Raw genomic sequence first — 18,691 nt, forward strand, 5'->3', positions numbered from 1 at the left:
CAAAACAAAACAAAAAAAAAAATGTTATAGTCTATATTCAGAGATTCAGACCATCTATTTTGTAACACTTGCATTATTTTTTGTCAGGAAATTAAATTTAAAGTAAAGTTCTTGCCCTTTGTTTCTTGAGTTGGCTTTGATTTTTGCTGGTTAATACTGCCTTTTCTTGGTCTGAAATTGGGCCATTATTATATTAATTAATGTTGTTGAAGCCATAAAAACATGTTTTATGGAATGGGGGTCAATAAATTTTTGATTATTGTCAAATTTGTATTAATGCATTCACAAATTCTCCAGACTGGAGTCGGTTAAGTGCAGTCTGCAAGATTTGAGGAATCTCTAAATAATAAACATGCTGCAACATGATGAAAACATTGGTAAGAGGAAATTGTGAATTTGGCCAATCACACTCAGGGAAAATGCAGATATCTGCAGTTGGGGAATTTTTCAGACATGCTCAATGAATTTTTTAACCAAATAGATCAAATGACCAGTTCACAATTTTTTCTCTGTATATTTTTAGCATGGTTCAGACCGTATTTTATTATAAAAACAGTTTAGTTTTCCTACATTTTATTGACATTTGTTTTTCAGATTTAAGCATGCTTACTTTCAGAGTTGAATGCTGTGTGAGATATGTTCATCTTCAGATAGAGTTGGGGCCATGTTCATCACCATTACTATTCAGAAATTTAGAATTGTATTTCTGAATGTTAAATATTCCATTTACATGTACTTCTGTATCTATGTTCTTTCTTAAGTCACTACTGACAATATTAAAAACGCTTCTGGATATTAGCAAAAAAAGTTGCTATCATCTTTCCTCTTAAATTTCATTCCATATTATAAACAGAGTAATCATGGTAACAACTAGTATTTTTTCGTCTTTGAACATTGATGAATATGGACCCAGTGTAGAAATGCAAGAAACAAGGCATGAATTAATAATTGATGAAAATTATTACATAGTTTCATTATTTTGTAAATTTATTGTTGTTGTTATGTTTGTTTTGTAATAATGATATTAATAGACATTTTTTGGCAATACATGTGTAGCTAGCTATTTTCATAAAGTAGAGGGTTTGCCTTAAGCATGCATTAAGTCAGGGTACCATTCAAGCCTGGCTTGAACAAAAAACTGTATAAAATTTACACTGAAGCCAATCTCCTCTCATATTTTAAAACCAGTTTTCAAGATTATAATAAGCATAATATCAGATGTTACGTTAGAATATTTTAGTTTGCATATATTTTTAGCTCACATGTCACAAAGTGACAGTGTGAGCTTTTGTGATCGCGCAGCGTCCGTCGTCCGTCATCCGTCCGTGCGTAAACTTTTGCTTGTGACCACTCTAGAGGTCACATTTTTCATGGGATCTTTGTGAAAGTTGGTCAGAATGTTCATCTTGATGATATCTAGGTCAAGTTCGAAACTGGGTCAACTGCGGTCAAAAACTAGGTCAGTAGGTCTAAAAATAGAAAAACCTTGTGACCTCTCTAGAGGCCATATTTTTCAATGGATCTTAATGAAAATTAGTCAGAATGTTTACCTTGATGATATCTAGGTCAAGTTCGAAACTGGGTCACGTGCCATCAAAAACTAGGTCAGTAGGTCAAATAATAGAAAAACCTTGTGACCTCTCTAGAGGCCATATTTTTCATGGGATCTGTATGAAAGTTGGTCTGAGTGTTCATCTTGATGATATCTAGGTCAAGTTCGAAACTGGGTCACGTGCAGTCCAAAACTAGGTCATTAGGTCTAAAAATAGAAAAACCTTGTGACCTCTCTAGAGGCCATATTTTTCCATGGATCTTCATGAAAGTTAGTCTGAATGTTCACTTTGATGATATCTAGGTCAAGTTTGAAAGTGGGTCACATGCGGTCAAAAACTAGGTCATTAGGTCTAAAAATAGAAAAACCTTGTGACCTCTCTAGAGGCCTTATTTTTCAATGGATCTTCATGAAAATTAGTCAGAATGTTCACCTTGATGATATCTTGGTCAAATTCGAAAGTGGATGACGTTTGGTCAAAAACTAGGTCATTAGGTCTAAAAATAGAAAAACCTTGTGACCTCTCTAGAGGCCATACTTTTCATGAGATCTTCATGAAAATTGGTCAGAATGTTCACCTTGATGATATCTAGGTCAAGTTCGAAACTGGGTCACGTGCCTTTAAAAACTAGGTCCTTAGGTCAATTAATAGAAAAACCTTTTGACTTCTCTAGGGGCCGTACTTTTCATGAGATCTTCATGAAAATTGGTGAGAATGTTCACCTTGATGGTATCTAGGTCAAGTTCGAAACTGGGTCAATAGCCTTCAAAAACTAGGTCATTAGGTCAGATAATACAAAAACCTTGTGACCTCTCTAGAGGCCATATTTTTCAATGGATCTTCATGAAAATTGGTCAGAATTTTTATCTCAATATCTAGGTCAAGTTCAGAACTGGGTCACATGAGCTCAAATACTAGGTCACTATGTCAAATAATAGAAAAAAAAGACCTCATACTCAGTTCAAAACTGGGTCATGTGGGGACAGGTGAGCGATTCAGGACCATCATGGTCCTCTTGTTATGAGGTTGTGATTAAAACTTGTATGTTGTACGTGTAGCAAGTATCTTACTTAATGTTAAAACTATCTGATTAAATTTAATTGTATCTCTGACTACAGGTAAATCTATGTGTTGAAATCTTATAACTTTTGTTTTACCAGTTAGTTTGAATGTGTATGGTATTATTTTTTAATACGATACAACTTGCATTAAGAGACCACCTATTAAGGGAAGGGCCAAGTGTGGTCTCTTAATTTCTTTAATAACACAAAAAAGAAAGGAAAAATGTGGTCTGTTAATGCAGGCAGTCTCTTAATGTGGTCTTTCATGCAGGTTTGACTGTACATTGCGATGTTCTGAATTTTGACACCTTAGAAGCAAATTGAAATGTAAAATGAAGTCTCAAATGTAGGCGTATACTGAATATATCCCTACAAGTGTAAAATTGCAACATGTCTATCATCATGTATAAGTGTTATTTCTAGAGTGATGCAGCGGGATGCCCTGTCCTGCCCTTTTTAACTGCTGTAACGCTGCCCTTAAAATGTGCCCTCCTGCCTTTGATCTTCAGCTAAATCCTGCCCTTTATCCTGTAGACATGCCTTGCCGATTTTTTGATCAGCAAATTACGTCACGGCAATTGCACACGTAACGAGAATCAATGAAGTGTTAGAATTAATTGATGAGTATTGATCCCGTGTACTGTCAAAAAGGCGTCAGTTAATTGTCCGCAAGCGGCCAGCTGATTACCTAGCATGACGAAAGGGCCCTGTAAGATTTCTTCATGCAAACTTTAAATTACACCATTGTTTAGCATAATAATAAGTCAATGCAGTCTGATCCTACCGTGTTAAATTTCAAGTAGAAAATGCACAAATGTTATTGAATTTCGAAAGCAGAATAAGTTTATAATGTCCGTTCACGATTCTAATTACACCCAATGTGATATGCAATTTTTATTCTACTCACCCTGGCGTCGGCATCGGTGTTGGTGTCAGCGTCACACCTTGGTTAAAGTTTTGCATGCAAGTACATACAGCTATCATTTAAAGGCATATAGCTTTGAAACTTATTATTACTTTTTCTAGGTCAATTACCAACCTCACTGGGTCAAGTTCCATAACTCTGACATGTATTTTGAGCAAATTATGCCCTCTTTTGGACTTAGAAAATCCTGGTTAAAGTTTTACATGCAAGTTACTATCTCCAAAACTAATGCAGATATTGAATTGAAACTTCACATATGTCTTCGGGATTATAAAACTAGTTGATAGCAGCAAGTCCCATAACTCTGACCTGCATTTTGGCCAAATTATGCCCCCTTTTGGACTTAGAAAATCCTGGTTGAAGTTTTGCATGCAAGTACATACAGATATTATTTAAAGGCATATAGCTTTGAAACTTATTTTTTATTTTTCTAGATCAATTACCAACCTCACTGGGTCAAGTCCCATAACTCTGACATGTATTTTGGGCAAATTATGCCCCCTTTTAGACTTAGTAACTTGCATGCAAAACTTTCACCAGAATTTTCTATCTGCAGAACAAATGCAGATATTAAATTGAATCTTCACATATGCCTTCGGGGTAACTAGTTGATTGCATCAAGTCCCATAACTCTGACATGCATTTTAGTCAAATTATACATAAACTTCTGGTCAAAGTTTTGCACGCAAGTTACCAGCTCCAAAACTAATGCAGATACTGGATTGAAACTGTAGATATGTTAACATTTAGGGTAACATTTTCCTGCTTCTGGGACAATAATTTGAATAGTCGAGCATTGGCTGTCTTACGGACAGCTGTTGTTCCATAATTCCTTCAAAAAAGCGGACTATCAGTGTAATTTTTCATGATAAGTAACATCAAAATTTGAGGAACTATCTCTGGTTACCCTAGCGGGTCAAGTAAACTGAGCGAAATCCACTTTAAGACTACATTCCAAAAGTGTATTAGTGTCTGGATGTATAATTTGGATATCTCCTTTACAGAGTTATAGCACTTTTCTGTAAATGAAATATTGACGAAAGTCCTAATCAGTATAACATGAATTTCGATAAATATTAGTTTACACTGCGCCCTGAAACAGACCTTTTTATTATGTTGTAACATGCTTAAACATATAAAGGCCCTCCACTATTTCATATTCATATGAATAAATTGACATCCTTGGTGACATTTTTTAAGAAAAAGGCTTGAATGGTTTGACAAAAAATACCAAGTAATTTAATGCACAAATTATAGGATTTAATAAGCCCTATTATTATTCAACTGTACATTATCGCATAGTGCGGCAATTTTCCTTTGATCTTTGCAGCATGTTATACATAGTAACACACATTATTACTACAAAACTGTGCTGATATCTTACAAAACTGTTGCGATATATATCAACACGGAAATCTCTATGGAGTTTCATAAGAAAAAAAGTGTTCCGATATATATCAGCACAGTAAAACTGTTCCGATATATATCGGAACACTTTTTCTCTATTGAGGTCCTATCAAGGGAGTATAATTTTTTCCTTTCAAAGAAAAGATGATTTTAGCTCCAATTTACAGTTCACAGAGAAAGAATTGTCACAAACACCTACATTTATAAAGTAAAAGAATAAATAAACTAGAATATTTCAAAAACTTGATAGTTATTGCCAAATTCAGAAATACATGAAATATATGAAATTCTGAGATTTCTCAAATGTTTCTTTTTCTTTGATTTTTTTTACAAACAAAACAACAAGTTTTACAATATGTCTGGCCAATGAAATGCAAAGATTTAAAACCAATGCAGAAATTTGTTGGGTACTTTTATCTGGGGAACACATTTTCTAAAACAGAAGTTTTAGTGTTTCAGTCAGCGAGGCGCAGAAAGGAATCAAAATAGTAAAAATAATAATAAACAAATTTAAATGAAAATAATATATAAATTTTAATGATAAACTATGCGATAAAACAGTTATAATATGTAGTGCTCGTGTGTTACCAGGATATATCAGAGCTAGGGGTACATCTCGTTATTTTTCTCTTCACATATCTGTCTCGGCCTACCGGCCTCGACGATATGTGCAGAGAAAAATACCCTCGATGTACCCCTAGCTCTGATATATCCTGGTAACACACTCTCACACATACTATAACTATTACGTAATGATCAATTGTGTAGAGCTGATACTAAGGCCATACCAAATTGATTAATAGTTCTTCGGAAAATTTTCAAAAAAAATAGGAGCGGGCGAGCGAAATTTTTATTTTATTTTTTTTTTCTCAATTTTGATTTTTTCAGAGGCGGGTAGATTTTACATGGAGCGAGCAGGCTTTTTTAATTTTTTTTCCCAGCTTGAACCCTTGAGGAGGCGGTTATGATTATATATAAAGTTAACATTTCTTTAGAAATAACACAGAAATCAAACATTTACAGTGTGGGTAACACAGTATATAGCTTTTCTATATGTTTTAAAGACTACATGAATGATTTTGCAAATAAATTCTTGCCATAACTCACTGAATCACTTTATTTTTTTTATTTTGTAATTTTAATTACTAAGGAATGAATGTCTTATTTTTAATTTTGATTTTTCTACATTAATCTGAAGACGTGCCTATTTAATGGCACAGGATGAGAGGAATATCTAAGACAAAACAGGCAAATGATTGTGTGGAATAACATTTCTTCTGAAACACAGTTAGATGGCTTTGACACATGAACAAATTTGTGCCCCTAGTGGAACCCCAACCCATAGAGGTGAGGGGAAGTAATAAACCACTTGACCAGTGAGACCAAACTGAGTTGGGCATACAGATGCTTCGACATTGCTCGAATCCCATTGGAATAATTTCTTAACAGATCATGATCAGGCTAGCTTAAGCTTTTGTGGTAGAGATTCATTTCAGGCAAAAATAATAACAGACGGACAAAGAATGATCCCAATATGGCCACCCTTAAAAGTGTTGTTTGTTGTGCTTTGACTGAACTAGAAATTTAGAGTTGGGGAAGTCTGTTTTTTTTCAGTTTCTTTCGTTCAATCAATTTACAGCCAATTTTAAATATATCCTGGCGTCATGTGTACAAACAGGCAAAACAGAAATTATTTTCATATCAACACTACTTATTTGAAAAGCTAAACAATTTTTAAATTGACTAAATGCGTTTTGATAGAATATCTGACTGCTGTACTACAGAAGTTACGTTCAAAAAGATTTGGGCCGAGACAATGTGATAGGTCGGTCAGGATCTGTGAACAAATATTTTTTTAAGATAGTAGTTGACCTCAGCTTTGGGCTCTAGATCTAACATGCTGAATTAAACAACTGATAACATATGGTTTGAAAACTTTATATCTGAACAATATTTCCAAATATTTTTAACTGCATCCCCGTGCACGTCTTACAAGTCGGGCTTCGTTCTTTTCACTGTATTGAACAAAAGTAGAATGTGCCTATTTCATTACCTACCGGCACATCGAAGGCCATATGTGGCACTAGCACAGACACTCCAGATTTAAAACAAATGATGAACAACACCATAATTCCTGACTTTTTGAGTTTGGATCATCAGCTACATGTATTACGGACGCATGAAATCCGATCAATATCACTTTGACGCATTAAAACAGCGATAAAACCTGTTTTGCCCTTATTATTCCGGACCGCGTAATCGAAAAAAAATAAAAAATTTTCGGAGATTTTTGAGTCGGCTAAAGGCTGAAAGCCTTTTGACGAGTCCTTGCTATCCAACGATTCTCTAAATGAACCAAATAACACAGTGAAGGGATGTAGTTCCATTAGATTTCTCAAACTTCAAACAGTTCACTGCATGAATGAAGTTAAGTTGTGTCAATTCCCTTTGCTATGACCAATATACGATGTAATCTGTCATATTTATGACTTGTAATTGTGCAATTCTCGAATGTAACTCATTAAGCATAAATGTGCATTTTAAGAATTGCGCAGGCTTACAAAGCTTGGGTAACATCCAGCGAAAGACAAAAAATAGTTCCACAGGGCTCCAGATAAGATGCGTATTAGCGTAAATTACGTATAGAAATAATGCAAATACGCATGTCTAATAATTTCTAAGCGTATAAAAACGTATATAAAATTACAGAAACGCACACAATGCTTTTTTTAAAAACAAAATCTGAATCGTCTGGATGCGTTAGGTAACATAGCCGATCGGCCTTAATTCTCCCACATTGAACGTAAACACGCATCGTATGATTTCTATAAACTTTGCGTGGGTTGAATTTTGCAGTCAGTAAACGGATAAATTATCGGAAGAAGAAGCTCTTACTGGTTTGTTTAGTTACTACTGATATTAAAAATGATTTTAATTCTTATTTTTCGAGAAATAAACAAATCGGCGAAACATTAAATTGTATTTTCTTGTAGTTTTTGAAATCGAAAGTAGATCGTCTATGTTTGGCTGCTTAACTCAACTCAGCTTTCACGAAACAAAACAACTTTTTTATGAAAAGATTTAAATAAGAGGTAATTTAACCGTAAACTTCAATGTCAGATACTGCCAATTGCTGCTAAATGTCTTCGTATCATCACAATTTGTAAAATATATTGTACAAACTGGAGAAAAGTGTAATCGTATCCGGATATTATATTTTGGGTAAATATCGAGCTGTGTTATGAAATTTTAAGAAAAAAACTAAAAACAAACTGAAACTGGTAGACATTACTGTCAGTACATCAATCATTAGCCGACTCAGGCCATTCAGGCCTTTGATTATGTACGTGCGGGCGGGTAATTTTTATTTTTTTTTCTCAGGAATGAAATTATTGATGCGGTAGTTCCGACGAACGACATATCAATTTGGTATGGCCTAAGCATAGCTGAGTCAGTGTGAGAAAAACAGGGCCAATTGAGAAAACAGGGATAATATGAGGAAACGGGGCTAATTAGGAATTCAAGCATTTTGACTGGTTTAATACTAAGAAGTCACTTTCATTGAAATTTATAAAGATAACATTTTGTTGACAGAAAAATCAATGATAAACAATAGTAAACGATGTTGTGCAAGTGCATTAAAATATAAAAATGCAGCTTGGTTTTGATAGGCTTATGTTGATAATTTATAGCCCCCCTTCAAAGAAGGAGGGGTATATTGTTTTGCAGATATCGGTTGGTCAGTCTGTCGGTATGTAGACCAATTGGTTTCCGGATTATAACTCAAGAATGCTTGAGCCTAGGATCATGAAAGTTGATAGGGAGGTTGATCATGACCAGCAGATGAACCCTATTGATTTTGAGGCCAGTAGGTCGAAGGTCAAGGTCACAGTGATACAGAACAGTTAAACGGTTTCCGGATGATAACTCGAGAACACTTAGTCATGGATCATGAAAGTTGATAGGGAGGTTGGTCATGACTAGCAGATGACCCCTGTTGATTTTGAGGTCAGTAGCTCAAAGTTCAAGGTTACAGCAACCCAGAACAGTTAAACGATTTCCGGATGATAACTAAAGAACTCTTGGATCTAGATCGTGAAAGTTGATAGGGAGGTTGCTCATGACCAGCAGATGACTCCTATTGATTTTGAGGTCAGTAGGTCAAAGGTCAAGGAGTGACTCGAAACAGTTAAACCGTTTCCGGACGATAACTTGAGAATGCTTGGGCCTAGGATCACGAAACTTGATAGGGAGGACCAGCAGATGACCCCTATTGATTTTGAGGTCAGTAAGTCAAAGGTCAAGGTCAAAGTGACCCAGAACAGTTAAACCGTTTCAGGATGATAACTTGAGAACACTTGGGCTTAGGATTACGAAACTTAATAGGGAGTTTGACCATGACCAGCAGATGACCCCTATTGATTTTGAGGTCAGTATGTCAAAGGTCAAGGTCACATTGACCCAGAATAGTAGAACTTTTGTGTACATTAACCAAATAATTTCTGTTCCTTGTGCAATTACTGAATGCATCAAGCGAGGGGGGCATTTCGTGTTCTACGAGCTCTTGTTATCTTTGATTTCTAGCCAGTATAATGAAAGTGATCTCATATTGGCCTTGTAAGTTGTCCTTGGGCAGACATATTGGCTCACTTGATCAACAATATTATACTTTAAAGTATTGGACCTGAAATTGCACTCTGCAATTTCCGTGTGATCACGCATTTTCGCCAGATTATTTGGCATACGGACGTGAAGTAGCTCGATGTGCACGTAACTTTCCATAAAAACCCAGAAAATAACCAAGTTGCATACAGATAATGCATAATTTGCTGATTGTCATTACTGGTCGAGTACGTCAACATTGAAGGAACGGTATTTATTTTAAAAATATTACTTTTCTACAGCTTCAAATCTCTTTTAATGTCAAGTGTTGGCCTTAGGGTTTGTCATGCGTTTTTCTGATTATTGTCTTGTGATCTTTATACCATTCAGTGAATGGAAGACATTGTCTGTGATTTTACGTCATGTCTGAACAGTGATGTTTAGTCTTGGCTGAATGAAATAACATCATTATCTGATCTTAAGTTTTTTCTTAGTGAAAGACACTGTCATGTGGTCCGAAGTGTTGTCATAATGGAAGACTGTCATCTGATCTTCTGGAAATAAGAATATCTCCTGTTTTGTCAGTTAGTGTTGTAGCTCTTTGTGTCAGTTGGATATTGCCATCTTCAGAAAACCAATCTCCTTTAATTCAGGCATTGTCAGGTGATTTTCTGTCTTGTTTATCAGAGGGAAACACTCTTTTGACTTCATTAAGGGTTGCATTTCGTCATGCCATTCAAACATTGTCAGATGATCTTCTGTCTTGTTTGTCAGAGGGAATCACTCTTCGAACTTCATTAAGAGTTGAATTTTGTCATGTCTTTCAAACATTGTCAGGTGATCTTCTGTCTTGTTTTTCAGAGGGAAACACTCTTTTGACTTCATTAAGGGTTGCATTTCGTCATGTCATTCAAACATTGTCAGGTGATCTTCTGTCTTGTTTGTCAGAGGGAATCACTCTTTAGACTTCATTAAAGGTTACATTTCGTCATGTCATTCAAACATTGTCAGGTGATCTTCTGTCTTGTTTGTCAGAGGGAATCACTCTTTAGAGTTCATTAAGGGTTGCATTTCGTCATGTCATTCAAACATTGTCAGGCGATCTTCTGTCTTGTTTGTCAGAGGGAATCACTCTTCGAACTTCATTTTAAAAGAGTTTAATTTTGTCATGTCTTTCAAACATTGTCATGTGATCTTTACTCTGGTCTGAGTGAAAATTTGCTTTTTAGCTCACCTGAGCAATGCACAGGTGAGTTATTTGATAGCTGGATGTCCGGCGTCTGTCTGTCGTCTGTCAACATTTAGCTTGTGTTTGCGATAGAGGCTGTATTTTTCAATTGATCTTCATGAATTCTGGTCAAAATGATTACCTTGATAAAATCTAGGCCGAGTTCGAAAATGGGTCATCTAGGATCAAAAACTAGGTCACTAGGTCAAATCAACGAAAAACCTTGTGTATGCGATAGAGGTTGTATTTTTTAACTGATCTTCATGAAATTTAGTCAGAATGATTACCTTGATAAAATCTAGGCCGAATTTGAAAATTGGTCATCTGGGGTCAAAAACTTGGTCACTAGGTCAAATCAAAGAAAAACATTGTGTATGCGATAGAGGCTGTATTTTTCAATTGATCTTCATGAATTTTGGTCAGAATGATGACCTTGATAAAATCTAGGCCGAGTTCGAAAATGGGTCATCTGGGGTCAAAAACTAGGTCACTAGATCAAATCAAAGAAAAACCTTGTGTATGCGATTGAGGTTGTATTTTTCAATTGATCTTCATGAATTTTGGTCAGAATGATTACCTTGATAAAATCTAGGCCGTGTTCGAAACTGGGTCATCTGGGTTTAAAAACTAGGTCACTAGGTCAAATCAAAGAAAAACCTTGTGTATGCGATAGAGGCTGTATTTTTTAGCTGATCTTCATGAATTTTGGTCAGAATGATTGCTTTGATGAAATCTAGGTCAAGTTTGAATATGGATGATCTGGGGTCAAAAACTAGGTCACTAGGTCACTAGGTCAAATCAAAGAAAAACATTTTGTATGCAGTAGGGGCTGCATTTTACACCGGACCTTCATGAAATTTAATCAAAATGTTTGCCTGGATGAAATCTAGGTGGAGAATGAATATGGGTCATCTAGGGTCAAAAACTAGGTCACCCGGTCAAATTAAAGAAAAACCTTGTGTACACAATAGGGGCTGCATTTTACACACGATATTCATAAAATTTAGTCAGAATAATTGCCTTGATGAAATCTAGGTAAAGTTTGAATATGGTTCATCTATGGTCAAAAACTAGGTCACTAGATCAAATCAAAGAAAAACCTTGTGTATGCGATTGAGGTTGTATTTTTCAGTTGATCTTCATGAATTTTGGTCAAAATGATTACCTTGATAAAATCTAGGCCGTGTTCGAAACTGGGTCATCTGGGTTCAAAAACTAGGTCACTAGGTCAAATCAAAGAAAAACCTTGTGTATGCGATAGAGGCTGTATTTTTTAGCTGATCTTCATGAATTTTGGTCAGAATGATTGCTTTGATGAAATCTAGGTCAAGTTTGAATTTGGATGATCTGGGGTCAAAAACTAGGTCACTAGGTCAAATCAAAGAAAAACCTTTTGTATGCAGTAGGGGCTGCATTTTACACCGGACCTTCATGAAATTTAATCAAAATGTTTGCCTGGATGAAATCTAGGTGGAGAATGAATATGGGTCATCTAGGGTCAAAAACTAGGTCACCCGGTCAAATTAAAGAAAAACCTTGTGTACACAATAGGGGCTGCATTTTACACACGATATTCATAAAATTTAGTCAGAATAATTGCCTTGATGAAATCTAGGTAAAGTTTGAATATGGTTCATCTATGGTCAAAAACTAGGTCACTAGGTGAAATCAAAGAAAATCCTTTTGTATGCAATAGAGACTGTATTTTTCAATTGATCTTCATGAAATTTGGTCAGAATGATAGCGTTGATGAAGTTAAGGTCAAATTTGAATATGGGTTATCTGGGGTCAAAAACAAGGTCGCTAGGACAAATCAAAGAAAAACGTTTTATATGCAATAGAGGCTGTATTTTTCAATTGAGGTTGATGAAATTTGGTCAGAATGATTGCCTTGATCAAATCTAAGTCAAGTTCGAATGTAGGTCATCTTGGCTCAAAAACTAGGTCACTAGGTCAAGTTGAAGAAAATACTTGTTTACACTTGAGACCACATTTTTGGTCCAATCTTAATGAAAATTGGTCAGAATATTTGTTTCCATGAAATCACTAGGTAAAACATGTTTACACTGTTATGGTGTGTTTCTCAGGTGAGCGACCTGGGGCCATCTTAGCCCTCTTGTATTTGTCAGTTAGAGTTACGGATGATAATGTCAGTCGGACAGTGTCATTGGATTTTCGTTCTAGATAGAAACCATGACTAGCTGAGACTGCATCACAAATTACAGGTAGTGACATTGAATCTTGTATTGCAGGGCATTAAACTGTGCTTAGCTCTGTTTCACATATCAAAATTTTGTAATTTAGGCCATTTCCAGTTATCAGTATGAGAATTGCTGCTGTAAAATGTCTCTCTCATCTGGTGACAGTGCCAGATGGTGACAAGGCATTTTTCCAGTTTGAACATAATATTTATAATAGAGAAAGGTTTTGGCAGCTGTAATATTTGGTCATTTATAATAGCATATATATATATATGACTGTTATTGGGTGCTAGATATGTCAGTTTTTTTGCAATGGGCTGGCTACAATGCCTTCAAGTCAAAATATTTCAAACTGTACTTCCTTGCATGTATAAAAGATGTACATGTATATAAGAAACAGAATGTTGAATTTTCATATTTTCCATTAAGAAAGCATTTAAATAGCACATTAAAGATAAGTACAATAATATTTACTTCTAAATAGATGCTTGAGTGTGGAAGTAATAAATTTATCATACTGGTTTTCTATAGCTTGCAAGCTGGGATTTATTTATTATATAATAAAATTATGATATAAGTCTGATTAGACTTGGTTTAATTGCTTTGAAAGACAATTGATTTTGAGAAATCAGACAATGAAGAGAGAAGTTTTGGTACGCAGCTGCTAATTGAATGAAACAAAAGGAATTAAGCAACAGCAGTTTTACTCTAAAATTAGCTTCTTGCGTATAAGTAGGCATTCAGTGAACATGGTTCATGAATTGCAAGAAGTTAGGAGTGATTTTGTGTGTGTGCGTGTGCGTGCGTGCATGTGCGTGTGCGTGTAGATGGTAGTGAGGTAGGCTTTTGCCTGTCAGCTGTGAGCAACTTCCATGGTCATCCCTGCCACTGTACAGACCATGTGATCTGACCTGGTAGATCAAAAGCTTTCCATAATCTACTGGCAAATTGACGTTTATGCCAAATCTTTTAAGAACATGATGAATGTATTCAATTTGTTTATGTTTACCTGTGAGGGATTCATCAAATTCTTTGACTGTACTCAAAATTCTTTTAAATAATTTCAATGTTTACGTTCTAACTTGTGCGCATCACAATGCCAGAAAAAGAAGTAAATTTTGTATTTCTGTATTATTTTTAAGTTTTTAGCTTGACTATTCATAGAATAGTAGAGCTATTGGACTCACTCATGCGTCCGCGTCGGCGTCCGCGTCTGCGTCGGCATCGGCGTCCCGATTTGGTTAAGGTTTTATATGTAAGCTGGTATCTCAGTAACCACTTGTGGGAATGGATTGAAACTTCACACACTTATTAACTGTGATGAACTGACCTAATTGCACAGGTTCCATAACTCTGTTTTGCTTTTTTACAAAATTATGCCCCTTTTTCGATTTAGAAATTCTTGGTTAAGGTTTTGTATGTAAGCTGGTATCTCAGTAACCACTTGTAGGAACGGATTGAAACTTCACACACTTATTCACTGTGATAAACTGACCTACATTGCACAGGTTTCATAACTCTATTTTGCTTTTTTACAAAATTATGCCCCCTTTTCGACTTAGAAATTCTTGATTAAGGTTTTGTATGTAAGCTGGTATCTCAGTAATGACTTGTGGGAATGGATTGAAACTTCACACACTTATTCACTGTGATAAACTGACCTACATTGCACAGGTTCCATAACTCTATTTTGCTTTTTTATGAAATTATGCCCCCTTTTCGACTTAGAAATTCTTGGTTAAGGTTTTGTATGTTTTGTATCTCAGTACACACTAATGGGAATGGATTGAAACTTCACACACTTGTTCACTGTCATGATCTGACATGCACTGTATAGGTCCCATAACTTTGCAAATTTTTCAAAATTATGCCCCTTTTTCGACTTAGCAGTTTTTGGTTAAGTTTTTGTATGTAAGCTGGTATTTCATTATCCACTTATGGGAAAGGATTGAAACTTCACGCACTTGTTCACTTGCTGATAAGCACTGTGAAGGTTCCATAACCCTTTTTCCCATTTTTACAAAATTATGCCCCTTTTTCGACTTTTGTATTCATTCGACAAGGCTGTTGAATAGTCGAGCGTTGCTGTCCTCTGACAGCTCTTGTTTTACTCCTATTACAAGGAAAATTTGATATTTAGGTATTGAGATGTAAACTTCAAAACTGAAGAAATATAATTGGTTGAAATTCAGCCCAATTTATACCTGGTGGTGGTGTCTGCTGTACTGATAAGGGGAACTAACTCTTTGTTGTAGATTGAGCTCTGAGGTCAAGGGTTTGAACCATGCTAGTGTCATCACCAAGAAATGCAGAGAGACGGGGGTACAAACGCAATGTAGTAAAAGAATCTGGTTCATAATTTGCTGTAACATACATTTTATACTTACTTCTGTTTGAAGTTTTATTTGTATTGTGTATATGTTGAAAGAGAAATGCTTAACCCTTAGCCTGCTGGCGGCAAGTGATTTTGCCTTTGCGACCAGTGCAGACCAAGATCAGCCTGCACATCTGTGCAGTCTGATCATGGTCTGCACTGTTCGCTATTCAGTCAGTAATTTTTCTGTGAACACCCCTTCAAATAAAATGGTACTGCCCAAATTGAATGATGGACCAGTCCATTTTAGAAATTTAGCAGGGTAAGGGTTAATTTCTTAAAAAGTTGAAGTGTGAAGCTTCTGTTTCCAGTACATTATAGAAAGTCTTCGAAATTTTCAGTTGCAGACAACAATATAAGGGTTTGTTGTTGACATCTGCATAAAAAGTTATATTTAACAATGTACAGTTAGGGAAGTTTGCTGTTAGAAATCTAGAGAAATCTGTACTTAAGGCAAGAAAGCTTTACTTAGGGAAACTACTGTCTGGGATACTGGGATATCTACAGAAATTTACTGTTAGGACAATCCACGATTAGGAAAATCTAGAGAAATATTCAGTGAGGAAAATCCGATGTTACAAAAATCCAAAAAATTCTACATTTAGGGAAGTTTTAGATGTACAGCAATATGCAGGTTGGTGAAATCTACAGTTACAGAAATTTCAAAATGTACATCTACAGTAGGGAAGTCTACAGTTAAAATTGAATACTGTGGATGCTATTTGGTTTTAAGCCTCTTAAGTCAAGCTATTTAATTACAGAATATTGTTATAATCATATATGTTCATGGGTTCCAGCACCATCGCTGCAGATATCTGCACTATTTGTACAAGATAGAAGCAGAAAATTGAGACACGATCACAGGACACTAATACCGGCATCCAATTTTCACAGTAAATGAATAATGCGACAAAGCAAAGGGGATCCACTATATTTTGCCATTTTGGTGCCAAAAAAATGGTAATAGCGGAAATGTCATCGGCTCCCGTTGGAATTACATACTTGTTAATGTAAATTGAATTTGCATAGACTTTGCTATGATAAATGTCGGAATAATTTGTTACTGGTAATGATCAGTGACTTTCTGATTGACATATAAAACCCTGCTTCTGGTTACTATGGGAATGCAGAGAATGGCAGTTTGCAATCATGTAATTGGTTATGGTATTTTAGCTATACAATGACAGAGATTAAAGTAAGATAAAAAAATGAATTATTGAAACCTCGGGGAGCAAGCATCAATGGAACTTAAGTGGTAATTCCATTTATCACTTTGTTATAATGTTATATTGGCCTGTTTAAAAGACAGTGATATATATTTTAAGCTCATATTTCATAACAGCTTGCTATATGCAAATGAGGTAAAAATTATAATTTGACTTATGTTTTTAATGATGATATTGAAAGGGCATATAATCTGTGTGTATGCCTATATTGCAGAGTAGGTATACAGCATTTTAAAAATTGTGTTTGGCCAAGAACTTTTATCATGCATGGTGGAATTTTGAAATAAGTTGGCATAAATGGCAACCATAACCAGATGATGTATATTGCAAGACACCAACCCCTAGCTGAAAGGTCAAAGACCACACTTACAGATAAAAGAGTTAGAATGACTTTTTTTATCTTGTCTGTACCTTTATTATGCATAGATAGATATTCAGATAGCTTGGAATAAACATTAACTATAATAAGCTCAAAGATTGCATTTACAATTAGGGTCAAAGATTTTGAGTTATTAAGATCGTCTTATTGTCTCCGTCCACCAGTCCATCCACATTTTCTTTAAGGAACGTCTCTTACTAAACTGCCAAGCCAACTTCAGACAGATTTAGTAGGAATGTTCTTTGGGTGATCTGCTTGCATATTTCTTATAGGTCATCCATGCAGAGTTTTGGTTCAAATCAAACCTTTAAAAATTTCCCGAGAAACTACTCCCTGATTTTGAAATAATTTTCACAGAACTGTTCCTTGGGTTGCCCTTTACCAAATTCTACCAAATACTAGTTTTCCGTTTACGTCTTTGTGGAAAAGTATTAAAATCTCCTCTTGTCAAGATGCAGGCCGGGTTTAAAATAATTTCACAGCAGAACGTGTTCCTTTGGTAACTCTACCAAAATCCTTCAAACCATTATGTTTGGTTTAACAACATGGCCACCACCATGGGGCTGGAGCTAGTTTTCTCTATACAGTTAATTAACTACAAATTCAAAATGATTTCATCTATATTTTGCTTGGGTGACTCTTTACCAAAGCTGTCCTAGGAAACTGTGAAACTGGAGTGAGCTGTGTAGGGCCATCATCAGGAAATGAGGTCAGAACTTATCTTAACCCTTTTCATGCTAGACTGTGACCAGTGTAGATCATGATCAGCCTGCACATCCATGCAGTCTGATCAAGTTCTGCACTGCTCAACATTCTGTCAGGATATCTTTGGTAAGCACCCCTTTTAGCAGTTAATGGTACTGTCCAAACTGAAAGATGGACAAGTTCATTATATGAATTTAGCAAGGTAAGGGTTAAATAAAGTTGATTGCCATATTTATTTATGAAACATACTGTAAACAACACTGTGAGGCTTTTGTTAGTTCATTATTCTGTGTCTTGAAATATATATACAAATCATAAACATGTACTCCATGGAGGAATTTTCAGGTAGAACTTCAAGTGTTAGAAAATGTTTTATAGTAATGATCCAAATACTTAATTCAGTCTTACAGACAATAATTATATGTTCTTTGGTGGTGTTCAGTCTGCCTGGGAAAATCAAAATCATTGATGCAGGACTGAATACTGCTCTTATTAAATTTTGTAATTTCCTAGTAAAATATGTATGCAGTATACTATATATACTAGTTTGGATCATCAGGAAAATGGAGGGAAAAAATGCCGTTTATTCTCTCATTTCAGAGTGGTAGCTCTGATCTTCCCGATTTAATCTCAACATATGAATAATCACTGACTGTCTATGCATGAAATCTGCATAGATGAAATTTGAGTATCTAATTCAGCTATGAAAGAATCATGTTGTAACGTATAGTCCTTGTGGATGATGTCCTGAAATTTGAAATTCAGATTGAAAATCACACATTAAGGATTAGATAACTTGAAAATTAGCATGTTTTCCTTTGATTTTATTCACATATTCAGAGATGTGGATTTGTCTGAGGGTTCTTAAAGATAGATTTCAATAGAAGAAAATTCATTGTTTTCCCCTGCAAAAATCAAGGTTATTATTACTAGATATATGCAACTGAAATGTGTGATTTTGTTTGGTTAAAGAAGCCTTTCATTCATCAGAAGTTTGTCATGGTTTTGAGACAAACTTTGGATTTCCTTC

General features: G+C 35.3%; 1 protein-coding gene across 6 annotated transcripts in view; it reads left to right on the top strand.

Moving 5' to 3' along the window:
- Positions 1–18,691, top strand: part of LOC123528820 (1-phosphatidylinositol 4,5-bisphosphate phosphodiesterase beta-1-like) — a 223,829-nt gene that overhangs the window by 24,370 nt on the left and 180,768 nt on the right. The window lies entirely within an intron of this gene.

The sequence above is a fragment of the Mercenaria mercenaria genome, chromosome 1 (assembly GCF_021730395.1).
Source record: "Mercenaria mercenaria strain notata chromosome 1, MADL_Memer_1, whole genome shotgun sequence".
Classification (NCBI taxonomy): Eukaryota; Metazoa; Mollusca; class Bivalvia; order Venerida; family Veneridae; genus Mercenaria; species Mercenaria mercenaria.